General features: G+C 39.2%; 2 protein-coding genes across 2 annotated transcripts in view; one reads left to right on the top strand and one right to left on the bottom strand.

The window, feature by feature from the left end:
* LOC128657886 (gastrula zinc finger protein XlCGF66.1-like) overlaps positions 1-2,457 on the bottom strand; it is a 57,518-nt gene extending 55,061 nt beyond the window's left edge. The window contains exon 1 of the mRNA XM_053712314.1: positions 2,376-2,457. The gene's annotated coding sequence lies outside the window, so the exon portion shown is untranslated. The remainder of the gene's footprint in view (positions 1-2,375) is intronic.
* Positions 2,458-2,562: 105 nt separating this feature from the next.
* Positions 2,563-12,022, top strand: part of LOC128655613 (gastrula zinc finger protein XlCGF71.1-like) — a 65,437-nt gene continuing 55,977 nt past the window's right edge. Inside the window, exon 1 of the mRNA XM_053709204.1 lies at positions 2,563-2,587. The gene's annotated coding sequence lies outside the window, so the exon portion shown is untranslated. The remainder of the gene's footprint in view (positions 2,588-12,022) is intronic.

Raw genomic sequence — 12,022 nt, 5'->3', positions numbered from 1 at the left:
TTTATATCCTTACAGATCTCATAAGTAAGTTTGTCTCTATTTGTATAGACTTCTACACCCTTGGATTTACCAAAATACCACTGGGGTAAATGTAATTCCTACGCATACAAATTGTCTGGATCACAGTATGTATATATACACATACACACACACACTTTCTACTTCTGGTTTTTGTACTTGATATACAGTTGAGAGACTTCTATACATCAAATAAATCAGTTTAATCTTATAACCCTGAAAGTGAGAGTGGCTGGAGTGTTAATCCTTGCTTACTGGTAGAAAGCACAAATTCACCATATTGAATAGCTGATCATGCAGTAGATATGCATTATGTTATCTATCAATACGTGTAACTGTATATACTAATACAACTGCAATGAGGTACCCCATGTTATATACTATATGTTTACTGTTATGGTGCTGATACTATAATTTTCTTTAGTCTCGATGGCTGTTGACCTCTTTATAACTTGATGGTGTATTGCACTTCTTGCCTTTTCTTATTACTACTAGATTTGTGTGCTCATATAGTATTAACAACTTAAACATTTGAAAATCATTGAGTTGTAACTATATGTAGTTTCAAAACAAAGTATTTATCCCAGGTCTAGTTCAACTAGATAGTATAGTGATCCTCCTCAGAATTTACACTGTAGTTACCTATAGCATATAAGCTTTTACAGTTATTCATATGTAGTGCTGTTTAATCCGTCTAGTATATATATATATATATATATATATATATATATATATATATATATATATATATATATATATATATATATATACAAATAACAAAACAAAAAAATTAGGTTTGTCTTGAGGCCTAAAAGAGGTCTCCTTTAGTCCAGTATAACCTTCATTATTAGTTTCATTTTGTTATAAGGTCCAAGAGTGGCCTTCTGGGTACCTAGGAAGGTTCACATTTAATATGGCAAACTATTTTCCTACTGCATGATAACATTGTTTCCTAATGTTTATTTCTTGTATCTGCCACAATCTTTTGACATTGTAATGTATTTGAAACTTGTAGTGATTTTTCACTTGTATGCCTCATGTTTACCTCAATAAAAAAAAAAAATTAAAAAAAAATTTGCATACTCTTTCTGAATCCTGAAAGAAAAAATTGGGTTTAGTATCCCTTTAACTTCTAACCTCATTCTTCTTCATACAGCCCCCTCTATATCCATTAACACCCCCTTCCTCACACACAGCCCCCTTCTCACCCTTTAACCCTTTTCTCCCTCACACACACATATTCACCCCTTTAGACCCCCTCTATCTCACACATAGCCCCCTCCTAGTTCTCACCCTCTAACACACAGCCCCCTCCAAACCTTCTAATCCCCCTCTCCCTTACACAAAGCCCCCTCCTCAACCTCTAACCCACTCACCCTCACACACAGCCCCTTCCTCATCAATTAACCCCACTCCCTCATACAGCCCCCTCCTCACCCTCCAACCCACTCACACTCAACCCCTCAGTCCCCCTCTTTCTCACACACAGTCCCCTCCTCATCCATTAAACCCTCTCCCTCACACACAGCCCCCATCTCACCCTTCTTCCCCTTACACACAACTGCATCCTCAGCCTCCTCCCCCTTACATGCAGCCCCCTCCTAGTCCTCACCCTCTAACCCCTCTCCCTTACACACAGCCCCTTCATAAATAACCCCCCTCTACCTAAAACACGGTCTCTACCTCACCCTGTACCACACAGCCCTGCATCAATTAACCCCTCTTTCTCACACATAGTCCCCTCCTCCCCCTTACACACATCTGCATCCTCACCCCTTCAGACCCCCTCCCGCTCACACACACCCTCCTAGTCCTCACCCTCTACCCCCCCTCTACCTCACACAGACACAGTCCCTCCTCCCCCTCACACACATCTGTATCCTCACACCATCCTTCTTACACACAGTCCCTTCCTAATCCTCACCCTCTAACCCCCCCCCACATCTGCATCCTCACCCTCTTAGACCACCTCACACACAGCCCCCTCCTAGTCCTCATACTCTAAACCCCTTATACCTCACACACAGCACCCTCCTCGCCCTCTAACCCCTTTCCCTCACAAACAGCTCCCTCCTCACCCTCTAACCCCTTTCCCTACAAACAGCTCCCTCCTCACCCTCTAACCCCTTTCCCTCACAAATAGCTCCCTCCTCACTCTCTAACCCCTTTCCCTCCCTAACAGCCCCCTCTCGATTACACACAACCCCCTCCTCACCATCTAACCCTCCTCTCTTTTACAAAGCCCACTCCTCACCCTCTCCCCGTCTCCCTCATACACAGCCCCCCTTCTCACACAACAAGCGGATTCCGTTAGCTGTCACACACAGCCCCCTCAGACAATAAGCTGCTGCCCTTACCTGTGACGCCGCTTCCTCCTGTGTCACACACAGCCACTAACAAAGGTCTACGTACAGCACACAGTTATCTGGTAGTGGCTAGATCCGACAACACTAAAGGACCTAAATATGTCACATGGTACAGGCAAGGGGAGGGAGTGGGTAGGTGGAGATATTCAGCTTTCTTTGAGTTTGTACGGGGCGGGCTTCTTGCCTGGTGTGTTTATAGTGCGGTAAGTACATAATGTGATATGTGTAATTCACAGAGCGTAACTGTGTCATGTGTGTAATCCACTGTGTGTGCAGCTCTGTAGTGTTTTATGTGTATAAGGTGCTGTGTGTTTATACTAATGGTACCTCTCTACTGTGTTATATGTCTGTTTATAAAGTGCTGTGTGTAAAAGAGAGAGATAGATTGTACCTCTTTATAGTGTTATATGCCTGTATAAGGTTTGGGGAGAGGTGGTGTGAGATAGATGGTACATCTCTATAGTGTTATTTGTCAATATATAAGGTGCTGGGGATGTGAATGTGAGATAGATGGTACCTCTCTACAGTGTTATATGTTTGTGTATAAGGTTCTGGGGAGAGGGGATGTGAGTGTGAGATAGATGGCACCTTTCTATAGTGTTATATGCCTGTTTATAAGGTGCTGTGTGTGTGAGGGAGATAGCTTTATCTCTGTATAGTGTTATATGTCAGTCTGTATAAGGTGCTGGGGAGAGGTGATGTGAGTGTGAGATAGATGGTACCCCTGTATAGTGTTATATGTCTGTATATAATGTGTGGGGAGAGGTGGTGTGAGTGTGAGATAGATGGTACATCTCTATAGTGTTATTTGTCAATATATAAGGTGCTGGGGATGTGAGTGTGAGATAGATGGTACCTCTCTACAGTGTTATATGTTTGTGTATAAGGTTCTGGGGAGAGGGGATGTGAGTGTGAGATAGATGGCACCTTTCTATAGTGTTATATGCCTGTTTATAAGGTGCTGTGTGTGTGAGGGAGATAGCTTTATCTCTGTATAGTGTTATATGTCAGTCTGTATAAGGTGCTGGGGAGAGGTGATGTGAGTGTGAGATAGATGGTACCCCTGTATAGTGTTATATGTCTGTATATAATGTGTGGGGAGAGGTGGTGTGAGTGTGAGATAGATGGTACATCTCTATAGTGTTATTTGTCAATATATAAGGTGCTGGGGATGTGAGTGTGAGATAGATGGTACCTCTCTACAGTGTTATATTTTTGTGTATAAGGTTCTGGGGAGAGGGGATGTGAGTGTGAGATAGATGGCACCTTTCTATAGTGTTATATGCCTGTTTATAAGGTGCTGTGTGTGTGAGGGATATAGCTTTATCTCTGTATAGTGTTATATGTCTGTATAAGGTGCTGGGGAGAGGTGATGTGAGTGTGAGATAGATGGTACCCCTGTATAGTGTTATATGTCTGTATATAATGTGTGGGGAGAGGTGGTGTGAGTGTAAGATAGATGGTACCTCTCTATAGTGTTATTTGTCTGTGTACAGTATAAAGTGCTGGGGAGAGGTGATGTGTGTGATAGATGGCACCGTTCTGTGTTTATAAAGGGTTGTGTTTATGAGACAGATAGTGGATGTACTAAAAGGAATGACAAGAATGAATGACAAAATGCAATGCCCATATACTTTAATGGGGTTGTGCGTAACAGCCGGATCCATGCCTAATTTAGACAGATATACACAAATTTAACTGTTTTCCACACAAACACATCCAGGCACTTCTGGATCTACCAATATTTTACACAAAAACATCTGGATCCTTTCAGAACCAACACTTTTTTTTTACACAAAAACAGCCAAATCCTACCGGATCCATGTCTAATTTAGATAAATACACACAAATGTAAGTGTTTTCCACACAAACACAACCAGACACTTCTGGATCCACCAATTATTTACACAAAAACATCTGGGTCCTTTCAGAACCAACACTTTTTTACAGAAAAAAGCCAGATTCTGCCGGATCCATATCTAATTTAGACAGATACACACAAATTTAACTGTTTTCCACACAAACACATCCAGACACTTCTGGATCCACCAATTATTTACACAAAAACATCTGGGCCCTTTCCCAACCAACACTTTTTTATAGGAAAAAAGCCGGATCCTGACGGATACATGTCTAATTTAGACAGATACCTACAAAAGTAAATGTTTCCCACACAAACACATCCAGACACTTCTGGATCCATCAATGTTTTACACAAAAACATCTGGGTCCTTTCAGAACCAATCCTTTTTTACAGAAAAAAAGCCGGATCCTGTTTGATCCATGTCCAATTTAGACAGATACACACAAATTGATGTGTTTTCCACGCAAACACTTCCAGACACTTCCGAATCCAACAATATTTTGCACAAAAACATCTGGATCCTATCAGAACAAGCCTTTTTTTTACGGAAAAACAGTTGGATCCATGTCCTATTAAGACAGACGCACACACAAATTCAGGTATTTTCCAAACAAACACATCCAGACACTGCTGAATCTAATGCTATTTTATACAAACACATCTGGTAACTTCCAGAACCGTCTCTATTTAATGAAAAAAGGCTCATTCTGCTGGATCCATCTCTAATTTAGTGTTTTCCATGCAAACACAACTATACACTGGTGGATCCATCACTATTTTTGACATTTTTGGATTCTACTAGCACCATCTCTTTTTAACAGCTAAACAGTTGGATCCTACCGAATCCATGGATAACTTACACAGACACACACATATCCAAATGTTTTCCACACAAACATATCTAGACTCTACTGGATCTAATGCTATTTAAAAAAACAAACAAACATATAGATCCTACTAGAACTGACATTTTTATTACAGAAAAATATCCGCAACAGCTTGATCCATGTCTAATTTAGACAGACACAAATAAATGTAAGTGCTTTCCACACAAAAACATCCAGGCACTGCCTGAACTATTGCTATTTTAGACAAAAACATATTATCCTCTCAGAACCAACCCTTTTTTTTACAGAAAAATAGACAGACCCTGCTTGATCCATATCTAATTTAGACTGACACATACAAAATCCAAAAGTTTTCTATACAAACTCATCTAGACATTGCTGGATCCAATGCTATTGTTCACCAAAAGACCAGGATCTTACCAGAATCAACTCTATTTTACATCTAACAGGTGGATCCTGCCGGATCCGAGTCTAATTTAGAAAGGTACATACAAACCCAAGTCTTTTCAACACAAACACATCCAGACACTCCTGGATCCAAACTATTGTACACAAAAACATCAGGATCCTACCAGAACTAACTCTATGCTGAATCTAGTGCTATATTTACACACAAACAAAATGTGTTGTTTCTGAAAGGACCTAGATGTTTTTGTGTAAAATATTGTTAGATTCATAAGTGTCTGAATGCGTTTGTGTTGAAAACACTTACATTTGTGTATATCTGTCTAAATTAGACATGGATCTGGTAGGATCCAGCTGTTTTTGTGTAAAAAAAGAGTTGGTTCTGAAAGTACACAGATGTTTTTGTATAAAATATTGTTGGATCCAGAAGTGTCTGTATGTGTTTGTCTGGAAAACAGTTACAGTAATTGTTTCAAGACTATAGAGATATATCTGAAAAAGAATGACTGTTATTGATACAATAAAGTAGCAAAAAGGGGGAGGGGGAAACCAGGTGATACAATAACAACTGAAACAAACAAATAGAGATCCTTCTGGGAACCCACTCCTTCTCTTAAAGGGTTAGAAGTCTTTGTAAAATATTAAGAAAATAAGTCATTATTATAATTATATAATTATATGTTATAAAATAAAACCTACTGTTTTACTGAAACAAAGTTTCTAAATATGTTTGATTTAACTTTTTTAATTTGTGTAAATTGAGAATTAACAACCTCCCATAAAAATAGGCAGGGTTTATGTAAAATTATTTCCGTGCCCCATCCAATAGGGACACGTTTCTGCCCATTACATTTTAATATTCATAGCCAGGCTGGCTGAAGGTGATTGTTCTAACTTCTATCAAAATAAGAAGCACAAGGTTTTGGAACATAAATTATCCCATTAGCCTCCATACTAGCCCAGCTTCCCCCAGCCCCACCGTCAGCCGTCAAACACCAGAGATTCATGAAACTAGCCGGCTCCCATCAGCATTGTGATGTAGACATTGGTGGGTGTAGCGCACCAGAGCGTTCTCAGCGCTGAAGATTCACTGCTGGCTGAAGGTGATTGTTCTAACTTCTATCAAAATAAGAAGTCCAATGTTTTGGAACATAAATTATTACATTAGCCTCCATGCTAGCCCAGCTTCCCCCAGCCCCACCGTCAGCCTTTAAATACCATGGAGATTCACGGACCTAACCGGCTCCCCCCAGCATTACTCTCAGCCATCAAACCCACAAAAGTGACTACGGACTTCATTTTATTTTGTTATAAGAAAGTCGTTTTTTCTATATGAAATCCGGAGTCACTTTTGTGGGTTTGATGGCTGAGTGTAAGAAGAAAGGGAATCCTTAATAGGTTTGATCATGCGATTACATCTTTGGTCTTTACCTCCATATTAATAAGTTGGAATTTCAGAATTAGGTATCTACCCTCCCTGTCCGCTATAGTGAATTTGTGAATAAAATTTATTGAGGAGTGAATGAGAATAGAAACTCCTCTTTTTTTTAGTATTGGCTGTAGCATGATAATGGTTGGTATAGCGTCTAGCCCAATAGCGGGTAATTTGTGCCTTAATAAAGTGGGTTTCTTGCAAGAACAATATCGGGTAGATTACGAGTTTTGTCGGTAAAGCCGTACGGTGCTAACGAGCAGTTTATGCTCACCGCTCATCTACAAACAACGCTGGTATTACGAGTTTTCTGAAACCCGACGTTAGCCGCAGAAAAGTGAGCGGAGAGCAAAATTTAGCTCCACATCTCGCTGTAATACCAGCGCTGCTTACGGTAGCGGTGAGCTGGCTAAATGTGCTCGTGCACGATTTCCCCATAGAAATCAATGGGGCAGAGCCGGCTGGAAAAAAAAAACTAACATCTGCAAAAAAGCAGTGTTCAGCTCCTAGCGCAGCCCCATTGATTCCTATGGCGAAAGTAAATTTATGTCTACACCTAACACCCTAACATAAACCCAGAGTCTAAATATCCCTAATCTTACACTTATTAACCCCAAATCTGCCGCCCCCGACATCGCCGACGCCTGCATTATATTATTAACCCCTAATCTGCCACCCCCAATGTCCCCGCCACCTACCTACATTTATTAACCCCCTAATCTGCCGCCCCCAACGTTGCCGCCACTATAATAAAGTTATTAACCCCTAAACCTAAGTCTAACCCTAACCCCCCTAACTTAAATATTATTTAAATACATCTAAATAAAATAACTACAATTAACTAAATTATTCCTATTTAAAACTAAATACCTATAAAATAAACCCTAAGATAGCTACAATATTACTAATAATTACATTGTATCTATTTTAGGATTTATTTTTATTTTACAGGCAACTTTGTATTTATTTTAACTAGGTAGAATAGTTATTAAATAGTTATTAACTATTTAATAGCTACCTAGCTAAAATAAATACAAATTTACCTGTAAACTAAAACCTTACCTAAATTACAATTACACCTAACACTACACAATAATTAATTAAATAAATGAACTAAATTAAATTAATTACAATTAAATAAAAAAAACTAAAGTACAAAAAAACACACTAAATTACAGAAAATAATAAAATAATTACAAGTTTTTAAACTAATTACACCTAATCTAATCCCACTAATAAAATAAAAAAGCCCCCCAAAATAAAAAGCCCTACCCTATACTAAATTACAAATAGCCCTTAAAAGGGCATTGCCCCAAAGTAATCAGCTCTTTTACCTGTAAAAAAAAGTACAACACCCCGCAACATTAAAACCCACCACCCACAAACCCAACCCTACTCTAAAACCCACCCAATCCCCCCTTAAAAAAACCTAACACTAACCCCTTGAAGATCACCCTACCTTGAGAAGTCTTCACCCAACCGGGCCGGAGTCCTCAACGAAGCCGGGGGCAAAGTGGTCCTCCAGACAGGCAGAAGTCTTCATCCAAGCCGGGAAGAAGAGGTCCTCCAGACAGGCAGAAGTCTTCATCCAGACGGCATCTTCTATCTTCATCCATCCTGCACGGAGCGGCTCCATCTTCAAGACATCTGCCGCGGAGCATCCTCTTCCATCGACGGCGATTGGAACAATGACGGGTCCTTTAAATGACGTCATCCAAGATGGCGTCCCTTGAATTCCGATTGGCTGATAGAATTCTATCAGCCAATCGGAATTAAGGTAGAAAAAATCCTATTGGCTGATGCAATCAGCCAGTAGGATTGAGCTCGCATTCTATTGGCTGTTCCAATCAGCCAATAGAATGCAAGCTCAATCCTATTGGCTGTTCCAATCAGCCAATAGGATTGAACTTCAATCCTATTGGCTGATTGCATCAGCCATTAGGATTTTTTCTACCTTAATTCCGATTGGCTGATAGAATTCTATCAGCCAATTGGAATTCAAGGGACGCCATCTTGGATGACGTCATTTAAAGGACCAGTCATTGTTCCAGTCGCCGTCGATGGAAGAGGATGCTCCGCGCCGGATGTCTTGAAGATGGAGCTGCTCCGCGCCGGATGGATGAAGATAGATGTCATCTGGATGAAGATAGAAGATGCCGACTGGATGAAGACTTCTGCCCGTCTGGAGGACCTCTTCTTCCTGGCTTGGATGAAGACTTCTGCCCGTTTGGAGGACCACTTCGCCCGGCTTCGTTGAGGACTTCGGCCCGGGTGGGTGAAGACGTCTCAAGGTAGGGTGATCTTCAAGGGGTTAGTGTTAGGTTTTTTTAAGGGGGGATGGGGTGGGTTAGGGTTGATTGTGTGGGTGGTGGGTTTTAATGTTGGTGGGGTATTCTACTTTTTTTACAGGTAAAAGAGCTGATTACTTTGGGGCAGTTCCCCGCAAAAAGCTCTTTTAAGGGCCATTTGTAATTTAGTATAGGGTAGGGATTTTTTTTATTTTGGGGGGCTTTTTTATTTTATTAGTGGGATTAGATTAGGTGTAATTAGTTTAAAAACTTGTAATTATTTTATTATTTTCTGTAATTTAGTGTTTTTTGGGTTTTTTTGTACTTTAGTTTTTTTATTTAATTGTAATTAATTTAATTTAGTTCATTTATTTAATTATAGTGTAGTGTTAGGTGCAATTGTAATTTAGGTTAGGTTTTATTTTACAGGTACATTTGTATTTATTTTAGCTAGGTAGCTATTAAATAGTTAATAACTATTTAATAACTATTCTACCTAGTTAAAATAAATACAAAGTTGCCTGTAAAATAAAAATAAACCCTAAGGTAGCTACAATGTAATTATTAGTTATATTGTAGCTATTTTAGGGTTTATTTTATAGGTAAGTATTTATTTTTAAATAGGAATAATTTATTTAATTGTAGTTATTTTATTTAGATTTATTTAAATCATATTTAAGTTAGGGGGGGTGTTAGGGTTAGACTTAGGTTTAGGGGTTTATACATTTAATATAGTGGCGGCGACGTTGGGGGCAGCAGATTAGGGGTTAATAAATGTAGGTAGGTGTCGGCGATGTTAGTGACGGCAGATTAGGGGTTAATACATTTATTAAAGTGGCGGCGATGTGCGGGGGCCTCGGTTTAGGGATTAATAGGTAGTTTATGGGTGTTAGTGTACTTTTTAGCACTTTAGTTAAGAGTTTTATGCTACAGTTTTGTAGTGTAAAACTCTTAAAGGGACAGTCAACACCAGAATTTTTGTTGTTTAAAAAGAAAGATAATACCTTTATTACCCATTCCCCAGTTTTGCACAACCAACACAGTTATATTAATATACTTTTTACCTCTGTAATTATCTTGTATCTAAGCTTCTGCTGACTGCCCCTTATTTCAGTTCTTTTGACAGACATACAGTTTAGCCAATCAGTGCTCAGTCCTAGGTCACTTTACGTGCATGAGCTAAATGTTATCTATATGAAACATGTGAACTAATGCCCTCTAGTGGTCAAAATGTATTCAGATTAGAGGCAGTCTTCAAGGTCTAAGAAATTAGCATATGAACCTCCTAGTTTTACCTTTCAACTAAGAATACCAAGAGAACAAAGCAAAATTGGTGATAAAAGTAAATTGGGAAGTTGTTTAAAATTGCATGCCCTATTTAAATCATGAAAGTTTTTTTTGTACTTGACTGTCCCTTTAACTACTGACTTTAAAATGCGGTTGGAGTCTTGACAGGAGAGGGTCTACCGCTCACTTTTAGGAAGACTCGTGATACCGGCATTAGGAAAATCCCATTGAAAAGATAGGATATGCAATTGACGTAAGTGGATTTGCGGTATTTTCGCGTTGTGAAAAAAAGTGAGCGGTACACCTGTACCTGCAAGACTCGTAATACCAGCGGGCGTTAAAAAGCAGCGTTGGGACCTCTCAACGCTGCTTTTTAAGGCTAACGCCAAACTTGTAATCTAGCCGTATATTTGCTCCCAGAGCATTGTATTGATTCAAGGCAGTTCGGCGTTTAATATCCGAGTTCAGACTTTGAACATTATGGGAAACAATGTGTAAGGTGTGTGTCATTTTTTTTGTCAAAATGAACATATCACATGTTGCTGATTGTAAGTAAACTATACCTCTATTTATGCAGTGAGTAGCCTTATAAGTAGTAAAGTACCTGAGTTCCAAAGATGGGCCTCCCAGAGTCCCGGCATCCTTAAACACATAACAAAATAAACATAACTATACTAGTTGTACACATATCACATGAAAAAAATGAAGAACCCAACTGTTGGGTACTAGTATAAACATTTTATAACAATATTGAACTTATATGAAAGTGTTGTTAAAACAGCACTTGCATATAAATGTTTTGAGTGGCAGACAACATATTCAATGTCCTAACGTGGTATCATTATTATTATCAGGTATTTATAATAATAAATTGGAGATAGATTCAGGTACACATTTTAGTCTAATATTGTCTCTCCTGCTCCTATTCTCTAGATCCTCTAACTTATCCTGCATCTCATTAATTAACTGGTGTTGAGACACAACTGATTGAGACACTTCATTGAGATCCTCAACTATAGAATCTGTCTATTCTTCCTCCTAGATCGGCTATCTCAGATTTGATTTCAGAGAGACTGTTGGTTACAGAAGTGTGCATATTATCTGTTTTATTCCACAACTTCTCAAAGTTTGCAGATATATCCTTTTTGGAAACCAGATTCCTCAGATCAGCTCTTGTTGCTGGAGTAAGGTCTTTTTCCATTTGTATGGGATCAGTGTCATTCTCTTCCGGATCATCGGAACCTGTAGCTGCAGAATTTGGTGTTTTTGGAGTTTGAGACGATCTAAAGAAAGCATTCATATTAGGTACTTTGGGTGTTTTATCCCCTTTCACTGGTCTTCTAGACGACATTGCTGAATGGAACAGCCAATCAGTTATATGATGGAGTTGAAGTAGTCTAAGAAGTGAAAATATAGCTATAGGAACAATAAAGGTGACCCCTCTCTACTCCACCCTTGCTGAAGAGAGGATTCTTTTGACTATGGTTAGTCTCCTCACATCTTAACACTCACCT

This window comes from Bombina bombina, chromosome 4 (assembly GCF_027579735.1).
Source record: "Bombina bombina isolate aBomBom1 chromosome 4, aBomBom1.pri, whole genome shotgun sequence".
NCBI classification, from domain to species: domain Eukaryota; kingdom Metazoa; phylum Chordata; class Amphibia; order Anura; family Bombinatoridae; genus Bombina; species Bombina bombina.
Note: the sequence above shows the minus strand (reverse complement) of the source record. Positions and strands in the feature narration are given on the sequence as shown.